The 18,913-nt window shown below is 44.9% G+C and overlaps 1 protein-coding gene across 10 annotated transcripts in view; it reads left to right on the forward strand.

The window, feature by feature from the left end:
• The window catches only part of BCAR3 (BCAR3 adaptor protein, NSP family member), a 191,149-nt gene that overhangs the window by 96,033 nt on the left and 76,203 nt on the right, over positions 1 to 18,913 (forward strand). The gene's annotated exons all lie outside the window — the stretch shown is intronic.

An 18,913-nucleotide genomic window follows, 5' to 3' on the forward strand; every position in this document is an offset into this window, starting at 1 on the left:
ACAGGCTGGGATGCAGAAGGCAAGCAATCACTACTCCGTCTTGTGAAGGCTATGAGGCGGCAGAGGAAATAACTTCTGGTCAGCCAGAAATACTTACAAATGCCAGGCTCACAACGTGGAGTCCGAACCAACTGTTACCCGGCTTACTGTGGTCACTTTTTATTTATTAAGTTGAACTCTGTGTTGAGCTAGGTATCTACTATGTACCACACACAGACAACTCGCAAACTCATTCCTTGAAGTTGTAAGGTCCTGGCTGGGGGCCAGCTGTTACAAGGGCGACTCCAGGGGGCTGGGGTGGTAATGGAGTCACCCTTTCTACCTTGAGGAAGTTCTTAATAAACACCCAAGGTCCATGCTGTCAACCTGCCAGGAGTTCAAAGCTTTTTGTGTTGAAAACTGACTGGACAGAGGTCAGATCACTGTAAAAGATCTTATCAGGGGTGGGCGCGAGTCCTGAGTTTGAGGTCCCGCCTGTGGAAGACTTATCCAGCCCTGCTGATTGAGGTTTGTTTACCACTCAGAGCTACGTTCATCCAGATTCGCATCTTGTTTCCTTGACTTAAAATATCTTATTGTTAAAGATGAATACAGGAAATAACAAATGAACATCCTTCAAAATTATGCTGAGAAGGCACGTGGTTATGTGTCAAAGGATCATAAAGTCCTGGTCTCCTGCTCCTCAGTCTTATTATTAGTGTATTTTATTTACCTAACACATTTTTAAAAATATCCTGTGGTGTTCCCAATTTTGAGGAGTTCAAAATACCTTAGATTCTTTTTTTTTTTTTTAATCCTTGTAGGTATTCCTAATACTTAAGTATTAATACTTAATTATGAGCTGCCTCGGTTCCTTTTTGGAACAAGCCACAGTATCAACAAATAAAGTTTGTGCGTGTGAAAAGCCAGGGACAAGCGCCATGAATGAGAACCTGGGGCTCCAAAGAGAGGGTTTGACTGAGATGCCACAGCACTACGGCACGAGAGAACTAGCATTAGTATTCCTAACCAGCTCGTACAGCTCAAAGGAGCTGTGAAAACACCAGCCACCCACTACTCCAGTTCACTCACCGATGGAAGCTGGGAGCCATATGTCTTAAAATTAGAGTTTTGGAACCATGCCTCCAGACACCTAAGACTAGTTAGGTCTACCTTTAACAAGACTATTGATTTTTTTTGGCTTGTTTCAGGTAAACTTTTTTGGTTTTGCTTGTTTCTTTTCGTAGTGAATTCAAGGGTTAATTTTGGCTAACAGTGACTTGCCCAGACGTCAAGTCTGAAAATCTTCCATTTTGTCACATTTGGTGTTGGCTTGATGACAGTGGGGCCATCCTGGAGAGCTCAGACCCACTCTTCATGTATACCCTGCCTACACTCAGAGAGAAACCCTGCAGACAGCACCTCCTTATCTTGTGAAATACACACTGATAAGTTGCAAGTTCGATATTTTCCCAACAAATATGTTTACCTTATTGATCATTAAAAAGTCACCTTTATTATAATCAAATGTTAATCAAATATCCACCCGGTGGGAGGCCCCAGGCAAACCAGAGGAAGTCTCCCCTTTGACCTAAAAATTTGTATTATTAAGCTTTCATATAAACATGTGTCATATGCACATGAATTATCTCATATTTTATAGTTTTAAAATATCGTAAAGGATATGTTCATAAATTGCCTTGTTTGAGCATCATAACCCTGAGTGAGAGACATAGCTGATTCCGTCAGGAGCAGCAGCAGCATCATTGTTATCATCAGTTACAGTTGAAAAAATAGTTCAGGGATGTTGAGCCACCTAAGCTCAGACCCTAGTGAGTGACTGAGCTAGGTAGGATTAGAACCCAGAAAGTTCTGTAAGGTCTTCCTTCCCCGGACACTATGCTCCACAGCTTCCCAAGAATGTTGGTGTCAGCTGTGGGCGTCCTCTGAGCTATCTTCTTGCATGGAAAGCTTCAGTCCCCAGAGTCTGAATCCAGCACCTTGGACACCTGCCTTGGGGAAAATGGAACCTTGGCTGCCAAGAGCCAGGCAGAAGGCAGGTATGGAAGGGGGAGTTGGTCTCTTTGTTCACAGACTGTATCTCTTAGCTTTGTTGTTGTCTTGGCTCCCCTTGGCTGTACTTGTGGTTTTGAAAGGTGGCCAAAGTGAGAAGCCAGGGCACTCTTAAACCTGCTGCTTGATGTCACAGAAGGAGCCTTTGTTCCACAGGCAGAGTAAGGCTTCTCTGAGAGGTCTACAGACAGGATTTCCTCTTGACATTAGCATTGTTTGGCTGGTGTCCCTTTGATTCATTTATTTTCAAGGATGAATTTTTATTTGAATCTGGGACCTTCCTTGAACTGAGAGGGGACCAGTTCCTGTTGTTGAGATGTCTGTGTTGCTGGAATAGCTGAAGGATCAGCACTTGGACGCCGTTCTGGGTCCTTTCCCTGCCTGTGGGTACGTGGAGGCATGCATTCCTGGGAACAGCTGCCAGTGTCTAATCCTCCCACCCCTTGTGCTGTGGGAGCATGTGGAGGGACAATGTGATGTTTCATTAGTTTGCATGAGTGGAGCTGACTGACTAGTCACAAGTGTTTTAACCGACAGGGGCCAGAAAGTCTGCAGAATTATCCCAAGTTGAAATCCAGTATATTTTCCCAGGCGGTAAGTAACCTACTGTGTCAGTGTCAGCTCTTCAACGCTGAACCAAAAGTATAGGGCACAGGACCTGTGCAGACTTCTCTAACCACTGATTTAAAGACCTAACTCTGGTCTGCATCAATGTCCTTATCTGAAAACTTGTTTCATTTGTTCCTCTTCAAGACCACCAAGTTCTATAACTACTGCTTTCTCCTTAACAAAGCAAGATGGTCCCCAGACGCGCAAATAAATCAGCCTTTGGATCACAGTTAATGAGAAGGATCTACAATGTGAGGGTCCACACGCCAACATCTGCACTTTATTTATATGCGGGCACGTCTGCTGTCTGCACATTGGAAGCTGTTCGTGCACAGACAAAAAGTTGGGTTTAGAGTTGAAAAAAAATCCGTTTAATAGATTCTCTTTAATAGAAGGTACATTTATTGAGTTAACAGGGTGACAATGGCTTAACAACCAAAAATGTCTCTAGAAAGTAATAGTTCGTGCATTTAATTTTTATTTTTAAAATTTGGGGTTGAATTTTACTCACATTTTTAAGTACTTCTTGGTGTTTGAATGCAGCTGTTGCAGATGAGTTAGTGAATTCTGAGGAATGGTGCGTGTCCAGGCCCTGGTGGCCTGTGGTGTGCTGAGGCCAGGAGCAGCTGGGTCAGAGGTGAGCTCAGCTCCTGCTGGGCATCTTGCACAGTCCCAGGGTTGAGGGAGCCCAGAGAATGGGAATGCCTGCAGGCCCACCAGCTGCCTGACAGTAGTCCTCAATCCTCTACTGACAAGGATGATTTGAACCTAAAGGCTGGGATCCGTGCATTCTCAGCTGTTCTTCTGGGGAAAATGAAAGGAGTTTTTTTTTTTTTTTTTTTAACTGATTGCAACCAAGAAAATGATCAGAGCATTACACAAAGCAGTCCTTGTTGAGTGGAGCTGCTCACCATCTTCCCCGGCCCACCTCCCCTGCCTGGGACAGACCTGCTTGAAATCATGTTTTTTCAGGCCTCCTGCATGCTGTTTGGGAAGGGTCGGGTGTTTTAGTCTTCTGAGAGTCAGAAACTATGAGACTTTTTCACACCACTCAGTCTATGTTAAAAGGTAAACAGAGGGTGCTGTGCAGTTATGAATTATTCATGTTCTTATCACATGTGGATTTGGGGGCCATCTCAGCCTGGCCAGAAGATGCAAGCTGGAGAAGTTGTAGTTGCTATTGTTGATTGAAGGAGGGCACCTTCACAGGGCCTGGACTGGAGCCACAGGACTGATAAGCCCTCAGGCCATGGCTACCCGTGTTCACAGCTTTGGAATACCGTCCCCACCCAGATGGTCCCTAAGAGACCAGCCACAGAATTGGATGCAGGATTTCAAGCCCTCTCTTCTTAGAGGCCCCAAAGACAAGCACTTATGGTCTTCTTGTCTTAAGGATTGTGCTGTTATTTACAAATCATAGAAGTCTGAGAAACCTTCCATACTTGACCCAGCCTTTGTGCAGCCTGAACTGTCTGTGGTCCAGATTCACCTGCAGATGTAGGTACCTAAGGTAAGAGAACTCCTCTGTGGAGAGGAGGAGAGAACGTGAGGCATGTAACCCAAGGTCTCAGTTCAGATCCCTGTTTTCTAGGGCAAGTTCTAAACTGTAAAGTGGGGGTGAACATAACGCCCTCTGGGGAGTGCTGTGAAGGTTCACTGGACACAAAATGTGGAGGCTCCACCAAAAGTCAGCGCTGTGACTTTCACACTCGAGCCTGGGAGTCTGGGTGGAGAAGGTCATGTCCCCGCTCTCAGCTCCCACCTCATCACCAGCACCTTATTCTCCTGCCCCATCTCTGCTGTGGGATGGCTGACCCTGAAGGCCACTGGTGCCTTTGCTGGGACATTGATGTAGCCATGGATGTCAAAGAAAGCTGCTAGTGACCTTGACGGTGATTCCAGCAACGAGACCCGGTAGCTCTGTACCTTGTGTAAGTTCCCTTTCTGCATCTCCGCGTCCTCAGAGGGTAGCTGTAAGGTCAAGCACAATCTCACGTGAGGGCACCTAGCACAGAAGCTGGCATGGAGAAGAGGCTCAGATGTTGGTTTCCATCCTTCCTTCCTCCTGGAGGGCTGGAGCCGGGAACTCATAATCCTCGTGTGTAACTTGAGATCACGTTCAAAGCCTGCAGCTTCTGTGGAGGAAAGTTTCCCACGTGTTGACGGAGCCTGGCTGGAATCCCTCTATCTGGGTCTGCCGCGAGCTGCCCTACAGCAGTGCGTCTTGGCGAACGCTCACTCTTACAGATATAACAACCTCGCACGGCACTAGAAGATCAGCACACCGTTGTGCTGAGACACAAAACAGAGCCTGTCTTCAGTGGACTGGCCCAGCCCTTGCCTGTTTGTCCTTGTACTTAACCTCAGTGTCTTCGCTGTTTACTCTTCGATGAATGTTTATTGAGCTTGTTTTGTGCCAGGCATTGTGCTGGGTACCAGGTACTCAGTGGAGAATGAGATGGACGTGGGCCCTGTCCTTAGGAAGTGCCCAGTTTAGGGGGTTTGCAGACCAGTGTATCAGCAAATACATAACCGCAAAATGAAGAGGTGGGTGGAAGGTAACATCAGAGAGCCCTGAGCTCCTCGGATTGCTTGGAGGGAAGCCCCCTCTGGGGGAAGGAATATTTAATATAAAGAGAGAACGTTAATACTTGTTTATGTTACTATGTATTAAAATAATATTTTTGAAATATTAGGTTAAATAAAATATTAAAGTTAATTTTACCTATTTCTTTTCGATTGGCTGCCAGAAAGCTTTAAATTATATGTTTTTCCAATTGTATTTCTATGGGACGGCATTGGTCTAGACCTTGCTAAGGAGGTTAGATTCTCTCCCTAGGGCAAAAGGAAGCCTTTGAAAGATTTTAAGGGAATAGCATGAACTGATTCGGGTTTTAGAAGATCACTTGGCCTCTGTGGAGAAGTGATTGATGGGGAAGAGGGGCTGAAGGGAGGGTGGGATGGGTGCAGAAGTCCAGGGAGCAGGTGGGGGTCTGCTCTAGGATGGGAGTGGAGGAGACGAAAGAGGGTGGATTCCAGATCTATTTTGCAGGTAGAGTCTCCCTGACTTACTGAGGGTTGGATGTAGTGGGAGGAGGGAGAGGAACAGTCAGGCGTGGCTCGGGCAGCTGGGTCTACGGGATGGGGCCCTTTACTGAGATGGGGAAGATTGGGAGAGGAGCAAGGCTTCTATTTGTTTGTTTGGCTGCTTTTTCTTGGGGGGAGGAGGTGATGGTAGATTGTAGAGAATCGAGACTTCTATTTTGGGTGTGCTAAGTTTGAGATGATTCGTGTATAAGTGGAAGTGTTGAGCAGCCTGGAGCTCTCTAGAGAAGAGAAATGAAATTAAAGCCAGAAATGGATGCTGTCACCAAGGGAGAGATCTGTGTAAAGCATCAAGGGGGCCTAGGACCCAACTTTGAGGAATCCCGCACAGTCCGTTCCAGGGAGTCAGCGACTGGAGTGGTTGGTTTGGTGGAGAACAGAGAAATGAGGCAGGAGCTGCAGGGCTGGTGTTCAAAAGAAGGTTCTTTTTTTTAAATGAGAAACAAAATTCAATAAGAAAAGATGTGATCTTTTAAGCATATAATAAAAAAAAAGCATTTTTTTGTTACTTGATTCTTTTCATAAAACGTTTTTGATTTGATTAAAGCAGACATGTCCCCAGGGCCACCCTCCCTGGAGGTCTGTGGCAGCAGCGTGGTGATTGGGCTCCTGTGGTTCCTTCTCTAACGGTCCCCCATGTCCCCTGATGACTCTCTGGACAGAGGAGGTATATGGACCGCTGTGGTTGGCGCTCAGGCTTTTGCCTGCGGGGTGATGGCTGCTTTTGCGAGGTTTTGGTGAGGAGCCCCCTCAAGGACGGGCGCCTGCCCTGGAAGGTGGGTCTAGGGCATATGTTCTTATATCTGTCTGGCTGGGTGAAATCTTTCCCTTTAGAAGCCTTGAGAAATTTATCTCAAAACCATAGCACTTTTATTCTGCCGTTGAATTAGTCGAGAAGAAACCTTGACAGACACACTCATTGAGAAGGGCTGGGGAACGGTCAGGGGCGGGGTGGATGGGACTGGTGGGGTGGAGGAAGGGCAAATAGATACCAGCCAAACAAAGCATCTGCTCTTATCAAAAATGCTGTGTTTGGGCTTAGATAGCCTGAAGCTGATGATTCACTGAGGCCAGAGCTTCTGCGCCTGCCAAGAGACATCCTGGCCTTGATACGGTTTTTCTTGTTCTTACTCTATTCGGTTTGACTGACTGCAGCCAAGTTAAGATTTCAACAGTGGCTTTTAGCTCAGTGCTGTCCTAGAATTCTGCTGAGCACGGGTTAACCCATGACCGCATCAAGGTTTTATCAACCGGTACCACTTGGTATTAGTCTTGGATTCCTGTATAGACTCACCATAGCGTAATACGTAGGATATTTAAATGGTGCTGTTTTAACATGATTAGAGAATCTGCCTGAGGAGGTGATTTAATTGCCATTCTTTTAATATATATCATCAACACATTAATCAGGCATTGCTGTGTTTTCAGATGAGATAGAAAGTGACTCATAGAAGCAGGAATTGGCTGTTGAAGTGAAAGAAGCAAGAGTTTTAGAAGTAACCAGGCCTTAGAATCTCTGATGCCAGGGAGGGAAATGTGTGTCCTCATCTGACGTCTACTCCAGGCCGTAGGAAGACAGATTTCCAACCTTGAAGGACATGATAAAGATGATCTCATGGCCTGAGGCTCCGAAAGGGAAACACAGTTCAGGACAGCTGAAAGCAACACGCTGACCACAGTTCGAGGGAGGAACAGGTATGTGACCATCCAGGTAGCTCGTGTGTGTGTGTGTGTGTGTGTGTGTGTGTGTGTGTGAAGGACGTGTGTGAAGGACTGTCTCCAGCCAGGGCTGACTCATTTACAGGATCCCCCAAGTGTGGTGTGATGAGCCAGGGCCATTCTGATGAGTCCATTCGCAAGGACCTTGAACATCTACCGTGTGCCAGGCTTTGTGCTCAGTGCTAGAGATTCAAAGACAAGCAGGGGCTTTGTCCATCTCAGGAGCTCATAGCTTTAGGAGAAGGGGATGCCCGTCTTGAGCCATCTGACCTCACCCAGCACCTCTTCTCTCCATCTTTGCTACCCACCTAACTTCCCATTCACAGTGTATCCCTTTGTTTCACTCTTAACACATTTCCAGGTATCACGTTACTTTTTCTCCCTGACCAGGTGATTGCAGGTTGTACTTGCTAGATTACCATTCCCTCAGGGCCTGCCTTCTCTGTGCCACCACCTTCTCTGTGTTGTCCTGGCCTTGGAGCAGACCCAGGGGAAGCTGGGCCGTGTAACTAAGGAACATTTCAGAGGGTGGCGCTGGGCTGTAAAAGAAACAGTGCAGAGTGAGCAGAGGACTGTGAAAAATGCTAAGGGTAACAAAAAGGGTTTTCAGAAGTTATGTTTGGAACAATAAGACCAAACGGGGGGATATGAGAAACCCAGCTGCTGAGTTTCTGTTCATTTGCATTTTTTTCTGTCAAGGAGATGACTTCTTTGATTGGGAAGGGTAGGATAAAGGTGGAGGACGAGAATTGCCAGCCTGGAGTAGATGAGGCCATGACAAGAGGATCTAATGCTACCAAGTGAGGCGAAGCCCCGAGGCCCAAGAAGGCGGAGGGAGCTTGAGGCAGAGGCCATCAAGCCAGCACTGTTAACACTGGAGGAGTGTTGGCATACCCCAGTGCTACAGAAAAGATGCAGACAGATAAATTTTCAAAAAAGGAACTAGAGAGACAAAATGATCCTAGAAAATGATAAGATTGACGTCAATCTCAGGAAATATTCTAGAAAGGATTATTAGGACAGTGATTTTTGAATACTGGGTAAAGAAAGCAGCAACCATTAGTAATTGGCAGGGCTTTGCCAAAACCAAGTCATACCAGATTAACTTCCCTTCCTGGGGTTACTTTGTTGGTAGACTAGAGGAATGTTGAGAAAGTGTGTATGCAAATGTCAATCATTGGTGATATCCTTGAGGTCAGAAGGATTCAGGTTAGATGATAATACATGAAGCATGCCATGGTCTGTGTCCTTAGCCCCATTCTAGCCAATTTTTAAAAACTGCCTAGACAATAATATTGACATACAGATCACATTGGTGGATGACGAATCTTGGAGGAACAACTAATATGTCAAAGTAACAGAAATGAGATCCAAAAAAGATCTTGGCATTTTGAAACAACAGACCAAATCTAACTGGAAAGACTACAGGGAGAGACAAAGACTTGCCCTGGAGTCCAGAAACAAAGTAAAAGTGTGGGGTTTGGCTTAATGGCCACCTGTGAAAAAATACTCCAGGATTTAGGTAAGTGCAGCTTCAGAATGAGTCAGCAGTGTGCTATGGTTGTCAAAGAAGCTAACGTGATTGTAGGAGCATTAATTGAAGTTTAATGATCAGACCAAGGGAAGTGGTCACCCTTGGCTGCCCAGATTGTGTCTGGTGAATGGTTTTTAGCTCTAGACACTGAAATGGAAGATGGGTCTCCCCACAGCAGAGCAGTGAGCTTCTGTCTAGACCACTCCTGGCTCTAAGGCAGATCTGTTGGTTTAATCATTAAGGCATATCCCCCAGGTTCTTTGTGTTAGTGAAAAGGAGCTTCTCATGTCATGTGTTAACCCTGGGAGGAGAATGCAAAAGAAGCACCAGCCTTAGTCCTGTCAACTACTGGTGGAGCCTCCTTTAACCAGTAAGGTCAATAAATATATTCTGAGATGTGGGAGAGTGAATCTCTCCTCATTTGTTTTGCAAGGTGATGAAACAAAATATATTTTCTTAGGAATACATCTACAGATGTTATAATTCTGTTTTTAAAGCTACAGCCCTTTTTAAATTAGCAAAGGCTATACACATAATATGACCCTGCCTAGAGCCAGAAAGTAACCCTTTATTGGGACTTGAATGTGATTCCCAGTATCAGTAAAGAACCTGTCCATCTAACTACACACTAACTGATATTTTTCCAAGAAATGTCATTTCTCCACTCACAAGGCCAGCCCTGTTTTAAGGGTCCATTTCTTCTCATTTTCCCATAAACAGATGGAAATGGCCCTGTGGTACACTCTCTGTCCTCTTGGTTTTCTCCCTGATAAACTTCCTTCCCAGCATTTCAATCTCCAGAGAGATTCATATTCAGCAGGAGCAGCCAGCTTCTCAGTGCCACTTTGAAAACAGCTGGTCTCAGTGGGGCTGGGGAGCCAGGCACTGCCCTGACAGCAGTGAGGGAGTTCTGTCTGAGGCCACCACAGTTCAGTCACAGGCCTGTGGCTAAATTATCTCCTTAATGAGGAGGCCCATCAGTCCAATAACATTTCTCTCTTGTTCCCTCTCTCCCTCCAACGGTATTCTTCCCTTGGTGAACCCATGGAATGTGGTGGGAGGGAAGGGCTTGGGTCTAGATCTTCTGCACATTGGAGAGGACACACATGGGCACACACACTCATTCATTCATTCAAACCAGCATTCATTGAGCAACTGGGTTCTGGGCATACAAAGGTGAAGAAAATAAAATATGGTCCCTGTTCTCAGTGAGTTCATAGTTCAGTAAGGGAGATAGACAGGAGTGCACGCACTGTATTGAATTATAATTATTTGTTGTCGTAGAGTTTTATAATGCATGTGAAAGAAGTGCTGAGGAGACATTATTAATTCTGTAGGGGGGAGGGCAGGAGAAAGAGTGGTCAGAGAAGGTGGGAGTAAATGTGAAGAAGTGGGGAATGAATGGGAAGGCGATGGGGACTCCAGGCTTCTTAGTTCAGAGAATTCCAAATAGTGTGGATTTGTTGAAGTGTAAGGAGCAAGGTGAGGAGATGAGGCTGATGGGATAAGAACATGGATACCATCTAATAAAATGTAAAATGAGAATGCTACACTGTCCCACATATTAGTCTTACCTAAAAGAATATGTGGTCTATGAGGGAATATTGTCCAGTGGATGCAAAATTTTAGTCGATTTAAAGTCTGTTGCTATCCCTTCCTTTTCCCATCCGTCCATCCCCACTTCTCCCCAGCCAAGATTTTGGGATGTTAATGGAGCCTCATGCTGGAGAACAAAGGGTGACAACGGTGGATTCCAAGGCCATATCCACATGCAAATGGGCTGAAGCCATGATGTTGCTAGTGAAGGGCAAACTTTCTCCTGGCTGTGGGGTTCACTTTCCTGATTGTGTAACGTGCCTGGTGCATGGGTTGGTTAAGAATGATAAACCAGTAGATCTCAAGACTACAATGTTTGTTCCTCCTTGGCCCCACTACTTCAGGTAAACAGAGAGACAGCCTACTGGTCACGCTGGTCGTGTCTTTTTGTCTTGCATTTCAGTTAAGTGTTCTAGGAATGAGTTCAGTTGTGATGAATGAACACCCACAAAACTTATACATCTGGGATGGAGTTCTATATTTTAATCAACTAGTTTTCATTCCTAGAAATTATAGTAGATTATTTTTATATCTGCCTGTTTATTCTTAGATCACTTTTTGATTCCATCTTCTTAAAAAAATTATCATATATCATTATTTTATGGCCTGTGTCTGATATTCCAATATCTGAAGTCTTTGAGGATCTCAATCTATTGTTATTTCTGCTGACTTTCAGTCACTGGGGCTTGTTTCTCTGTGTATATGGTTATTTTGGAAAGGAAATCTATATTTAACCAAATTTCTGGATATGCTGGGTGGCATTCCTCCAGAAAGGATTTACGTGGCTCCCTTACTAATGGCACCACCAACTCACACACTTGAATTTATCGGTTTCAGATTCTCTGTGAAAGCAGGTAGTATAAATTTGAATCCCAACCAACGTGAAGGCTGACCTGTGGTTATAGATTCTTAGGGGAGACTCTTATTACTGCCATTGGTTTTTTCCATCAGAATTTGTGGTGGAGACAGTAGGTTTCCTTCTTGGTTCCCTTTGCTAGAATGTGAGTTTTATTGTTATTGTTATTGTCGTTGTTGTTTGTTGTTGTAGTGCATTCTTTCTGTAGGGGTGACATCCATTCTAATGGTTCAGGCTTCATGAAGGGCATTGGGGTTAGCTGCTCACTTTTATGCACCCGGGGCTTGTCCCCCTTGTCTTTCTCCTTACCTTGTTGTTGTTCATGTTTTGTGTTCTTGATTTGTTCTCTGTTTCTATGTCTGTTTTGTATATATGTCTGTGTTTCTTGAGAATTTTTCTTTCTTGTGACTTCACAAGGTATTTGAAAATATATTTGTAATTTAATTATCATTTAGTTTTCAGAATGTCTGGTCTTCCATATCAAGCAAATGAAAGTTTCATAGTAGAAATTTCTAATTTTCTGAGGCTTTATTTGGATTGTATAAATGTAATATAAGGGTGGTTATTTGTGCTTTATATTCTCATTCGTCCAGTCTGGCCTTTATTTATTAATTGGCGGCTATGTGACAAATCCTGTTCTTAGGGCTTAATATACATTGGTGAGCAAGACAGACGTAGCCCCTGTCCTCATGGAGCTTACCATCCCATGGGAAAGACATAAGCAGTGGCAGCTCTCTGGGGTAGGGGTGATGGAGAAAACCAAAGGTTATATAAAATCAGTTACTCTTGGCTGGTATCTGACACCTACCATGTTCTAGCGCTTTGCTTTTCCTTCATGAGTTAACTATTTTTTTTGCTGAGGAAGATTTGCCCTGAGCTAACATCTGTTGCCAATCTTCCTCTTTTTGTATGTGGGCTGCCACCACAGCATGGATACTGACATGGTGGTGTAGGTCCATGCTGAGTGGTGTAGGTCTATGCCTGGGAACTGAACCCGGGCCACCAAAGTAGAATGCACTGAACTTAACCACTAGGCCACTGGGGCTGGCCCATGACTTAACTATTTTTGCTGGTGCAAATGGATCCCTTAAATGTTTGTTATATTTCGTTGTCCTTTATGGGAAAGATTTATGTGGTCATAGTTTGGGGGATGTGAAAGATCCTCCAGAAAGTAACATATTTACTGGTTGAGAAGGAAGGAGAGCTTATCTGAGACATTTAGTAGCTGAATGGCAGCAAGCATACATGCACTGCTAACCATGGAAAATGGGTGGTCGTGAGGTGAAGTTTTATTAATCCAGACCCCGATAGTCTTAAAAGTTAGTATAGCATGGTGCTTGAGGCAAAGGTGTTTGCTGGTTCATTCTTAACAAATGTATTGAGTCTCTGCCATGTGCTAGGCACCGTCTACTTAGTTCCCTTAGAAAGAATTCAGTGAGTGTCCTTGCCTCTCTCTTCCCTTTCACCCACCAGGTTCACTCATTTACCAAGATCCATCTATTCTCACTTCTAAAACTCTCTTAAATCTGTACGTCCCCCACTCCATTGCTCTAGTCCAAGTCTCATCATCTCTCACCCAGACCTCTCCGGCATCCTCTCCTTTGCTCTTCCTGACTCCATCTTGCCCTCCACGAAGCTGTTTTCCACATTGCTGCAGGGGGACTTTTCTGAAACACAAATCTCTGGTTATTCTCTAGCTTAAGATCCTTAAACAAATCCCACTGCTTTCACGATAGGTCTAAATGTGTTCACGTGGCATCTGAGCCGCCCACGATCTGGCTCTGCCTCTTCTTCATCCTCACCTCCCAACCCCACACCACTCCTGCTGCCTCCTTGCCCAACCCCACCCGTACTTCCGTTAGTTGTTCTTTTATTCATTAATTCAGCAAATGGTTACTGGGCAACTGCTGTGCGCAAAGCACTGGGGGCACCAAGGTGAATAAGGCAGAGAAAGCCCCACTCCTGCAGGGTTATATTCCAGGGGAAAGACAGACTATGAGCAAGTAAACATTTCATATAATATCAGATAATAGGGGAAAAAATAAAGCCAGATCAGTGGGTAGCGGGTAGTGGTGGAGCTCATTTAGAGAGTACGGTGAAGGAAGCCCTCTCTGAGGAGGGGATGTGATTCAGGGACCTGAATGATGTGAGGGACTGAGCCTCCGAGTATCTGTGGAGAGATTATTCCAGGTGACCGAACAGTAAACGTCAAGCCACGGAGGCAGGAGCCAGCTTGGCATGTCTGAGCAACAGAAAGAAAACTCAGTGTAGCTTGGATGGAATGACTGGAATAGACAACGAGTGTATTAGTGTTCTTTTGCTGAGTAATAAATTACTACAAACGTGGTGACTTAACACCTGTTTATTACCTCATCGTTTCTGTAGGGCAGAAGCCCGAATAGCTTAGCTGGGTGCTCGGTGCGGGGTCTCAGACTCAGCTGCGTTCTCATTTGAGGCTCTGGGGAGGCGTCTGCTTCCATGCTCATTCAGGTTGTTGGAAGAATGCACTTCTTTGCGATTATAGGCCTGAGTCTCCACTTCCTGTTGTCTGCCAGGGGCAGCTCCCGTCTCCTAAAGGCCACTTGAAGTTTTGTGCCTTGGGCCTTGCCACAGCCCCTCCTGAAACATCGTACTGGCAACAGGATCCCTCATGTCAAATCTCCCCCACTCTTAAGTCAAGTCCACTTGGATAATTGCCGTATCTTTTTTTTTTTTTTAATATTTTATTTTTTTCCTTTTTCTCCCCAAAGCCCCCCGGTACATAGTTGCATATTCTTCGTTGTGGGTTCTTCTAGTTGTGGCATGTGGGATGCTGCCTCAGCGTGGTTTGATGAGCAGTGCCATGTCTGCGCCCAGGATTCAAACCAACGAAACACTGGGCCACCTGCAGCGGAGCATGTGAACTTAACTACTCGGCCACGGGGCCAGCCCTGCTGTATCTTAATATTGACTGGCTTGGGACTTTAACGACATCTGCAAACTCCCTTCATAGCAGTACCTACATTAGTGTTTGCCTAACTCACCAGGGGATGGGAATCTCGGGAGGGGGCACCTTTAGAATTCTGCCCACCACAGTGAGGTTGGAGAGCTGCTGGGATCACGCCCGCCGGGGTCTTGAAGGCCACGGTGAGGATGTCAGTATTTTGTTTTGATTGGATGGGAGCTGTTAGAGGATTTTGAGCAGAGTGATCTGAGTAAGGATCACTCTGGCTGCTGTGTGGAGATTGTGGACCTGGGAGGGTATGGCAGGGGTCCAGGTAAGAGATGATGGTGGCCTGGTCTAGAGGGGAATGAACTCCTGAACACCTATGATCCCCCAATGTACTGTATTGTCTCATGCCCCCATGTGTTTGCACATGCTCCTCTCATTGCCTGGGCATTTCTCATCACCACCTAGCCCACAGCTTCTTCACTGGGGTAGGTCCCTACTCAGCCCTCAAATCTTAGCTCAGATGTTGCCTGTAAGGCCCTCCATGGTGTTTCCCTCCCACTGGCACTCTCTCACTAACTTGAGTTGTGCTGGGTCTGTTGATCTGTCTCCCCCACTTGCCTGCAACCTCTCTGGGAACAGGGCCTTTGTCTTTGCTTCCTGTATTTCCATTGTCTGGCCTCCTACATAGTGTATTGTAGATGCTTGATAAGGTTTGTGGGAGGAATGCAAGAGCTGTGGGAGCTACACGTCACTACCCTTGGGTTGTTCACCTTGCAGAGGAAGAGACCACATATAAATGAATACACAATACAATGAACAGGAATGCAAACACCATGCCACATGCACAAAAGACATGTGCCAACTGTGCAAATTACTCGTGTGCGTGCAGTTTAAGGGGAGCTTTTATCCTGCTCAGTCTGGAATCATTGGATCTAGTTTCTCACATCCCTCCATTGTATGAGAGAATCATCTTCTTATAAATGATTCCTCTTTATGTTATATCCAAAAGGATATTTGTTTGACAACACTGTTAGCCATTAATTTATTCTATAATATGTAAAGAAGTAAACATTCATTCATTTAAAACGTTCTACAATTTAAGACAGACATAGGGTACTTCCTTCCCCATCTGTATACCAACCACTCAGAAAGGATCTATTAGTGAAATTTTGCTTGTGTATTCAAGATGGAGAACCTCTTAACTCAAAATAGCAAACACTTGCAGATCAAGTGTCCTTTTAAGAGGGAGGAAATTATTAACCTGATTACTGATGAGAAACAAACTAAAATAGTGAATATACCATTTCTGTGACTTCCAACTAGACATACCTCGGTATGCACTTAAGAAAGTGGGACACTGGAAAGAATGATTTAACTGGAGTAAACACAGTGATGTTATTCAAAACTTAATAAACTTAAGAACAAAATAACAGGAGAGTCCAGTTTCATCCTGCTGCTTTCCCGTGGTCTGTGGACCGTGCACGCAAGGCCGGATGCTGACAGAGGGGCTGTGGGCGCCTGCCAGACTCTCCAGTTGTAAAGAGAGACGCGCACAACATCACGGATTCACATGGGTGGGGATTCATAATTGGCATAAGCAAAAAAAAAAAAATTATTTTTAAAAGACTTCTCATTTGTATTGCCAAGTTCTTCTGTTTGTTTTCTAGTGATCTCTGTTGGAGAATAAAAATCTGTGGTTTGAGGAGTGTTTGCTGCAAAGTCTTGTGTGAATAATTGGATATTCTATTTCAAATTAGAGGCTGGGACTCCAGGGCCAACTGTTGTTTTTTAGCTCATGTCTTCCTTCTGGTTAGCTGGGGGCGGGTGGCTGGCTGAGAAAGGAGACACGGCACTTCTGCATTTAAATATAATTTTTAGTTTGGTTCAAGACAATGATTTTTAAAGCTTTCAGATTGGTAGCACACTCACTCGGGTTTGTTATACTCTCTTTGTATTCCCTCCCTTGCCTCGCTAAAAAGGATGAGGAGAACACAAGGGTCCACCAGGCACCCCCTGGAGCACTGAACTGGAACTGTAGAACGCTCAGACCCCCTCTGCTCTCTAACAGACTGAACAAGGCTCCCTTAGCAGAATTCACCAGGGGACGGGCTCCAGAGGGGACTTCAGCTGTATTCCTAACCAGCGCCTCCTGGTTTCCTTCTCTTCTGCCAAGAGAAGGGTGTGTGGTGGAGGATCAAACAGGGAGTTCATCCAAGGTTGGGGGGCAGCATTTGGGAGAACACCCCAGGCTCCTAGATGCCAAGTCTCTGGGCTGGAGAGCAGGTGGTGGGGAGCACACAGGCCACCCCGCCTTGAGGTGATCCCATCTTGAGGTGAGGACCCTAATTGTAGCCAGTGCAACCTTGGAAACCAGCCAGGCACAGCGCCTGGCCTGGTCCATGTTGGTTGTCCCACCCCTTTCCCAAGAGAGTTTGAGGGGCTAGCCTGAGAGAACCAGCTCAGAGAGTACCCAGGTACATCTCTAGAGAAAGGGAAAGAGGAACATTTCAGCTCCCAAAGGTGAAAAGAAAGGGATTTTAGCTAAATCTGGTGAGAAGAGCAGATCCTGGACAAAATTCTAAAAAGAATTTTCTAAAAGAATGACATTTGAGCACCTAAAAAAAAGACAGTTAAAATTGCAAGTCATGACTATATAGTCTTGGTATTTGGCAGATATTTTCCCCAAAATGAATGAAATGAAATTGGAGGAAAATATTTGACAGTGTTAGCTGCCAATGAAAAAATAAAAGCTTTCAAGTGGAAATTAGAATTCTGGAAAACTTGTATCCAACACCATGAGCTTGACTCTTCCCGATACTTAATAACTTATGATGAGATCAATGATGATATTAACAAATGTGTTCCTTTTTTTATATTATAATGAAGTGGGTCAAAATTTGAAAGATCTGCATAACTCAGTGAACTAGTATTTTCTAGAATAGTGGTTACAGAATCACACATGGACAAAAGGTCCATTCAAAGCGCAAGACAGATGCAAAAGAGTAAGAGAGTTTCAGAGTCTACATTACAACTAAGACAAACTACCATTTGTCGAGTTTTGGTATGATATCAAAGAAGAATATCCATAATTATCTGAAAAGTCTATTAAAATACCCCTCGCTTCCAGTTACATATCTGTGTGAGGATGGATTTTCTTCATTTATTTCAACCAAGACATATCCACAACATATTGAATGCAGAAGCAGATATGAGAATTCAGCTGTCTTCTACTAAGCCAGACATTAAAAAGATTTGGAAAAATGTAAGACAATGTCACTCTTCTCATTACTAAATTTGCTATGAAAAAATCTATTTTTTAACAAAAATGTTATTTATGTAAACAGATAATGGGTTTATTTTTAAAATACGAATTAATAAAAATTTTGAAACTTTCTTGGTTTTAATTTGTTATCAATTGTCAGCAGATGTAACCCACATGAACAAAAGCTCTTTGGGGTCCTCCATAATTTAGACTAAAGAGATCCTGAGACCAGAAACACTTGAAAGCCATTGATTTCACAGGACACACCTACAGTGTTTGTTCATGCATTGACATGAATGTATATAATGTACATAAAGATAGAAATTTGAAGAAGATGAGAAACAGCACTCCCAGGGCCAGACCTCTGGGCCAAATGATTAGCATAAGACTGGATGCCTAAAATGTTAATTCAGCAGAAAACTAGCGGTTTGAGAACTTAAAAGGCAGCACAGCCAAAGTGTTGCTGACGAAGTTTTTAGTCACTCGCCGGGTGGTTCCACGGATGCAAAGCCTGATGACATCAAAACGATGTCCAGAGTGTGGGGCGGGGAGGTGGTAACCAGGCAGATCAGACAGACTCGGCCGCTTTGGGAAAAGATGCCTAATAAACGCACACCAGCTTGAAGGCAGAAAGTATGCCTGGTTTTAAGACTTTGAAAAACTGATTATACCCCGCTTTGATGGGAATGCACCCAGGGCCTGCTAGCTTAAGCTCTTCTCAGATCCTTTGGCCCCACAAACGGACTCATTTCAGAACCTAATCTGTTTGCATGGAGAGGAGCGCCTCGACGCCAGCCTGCCTCTGCGCGTGCGCCGTGTGCGGCCCTAAATGGGCAGTCAGACCAGTCCCAGAATGGCTTTGGGGGTTGAATCCATCTCGCCACAAGCTGGTCGTGTTCCTGAGCTGTGGGGGTCGGACTCCTCGTGCTCGGCGGTGGCCTTGCTGCTCCTGTTAGGGGGAGTAGTGCCTCAGGCTCCCGGGGGCTCTCCGTGGCCAGGGCAGCAGCCGAGCCCGGGGTTTTGGGGGTTGAGCTCACCCTTTCAGAGGTAACTCTTTCGGTGGGGATCCCCTGCCTTCAAACGGACACATTCTTTCAGTAAATATACTAAGATCCCCACCCCCCAACCCCTGAGAAGACTACTCTTCCAGGCTTCATAGCCATTCTGTCCTTTAAAAAATCATCTCATCTCTGTGGGGGATGTGTTGATTTTTTGAAGTTTAAGTCTCTGAAGGCAGCTGTCTTTTCA

Source organism: Equus przewalskii, chromosome 24 (assembly GCF_037783145.1).
Source record: "Equus przewalskii isolate Varuska chromosome 24, EquPr2, whole genome shotgun sequence".
Taxonomy (NCBI): Eukaryota; Metazoa; Chordata; class Mammalia; order Perissodactyla; family Equidae; genus Equus; species Equus przewalskii.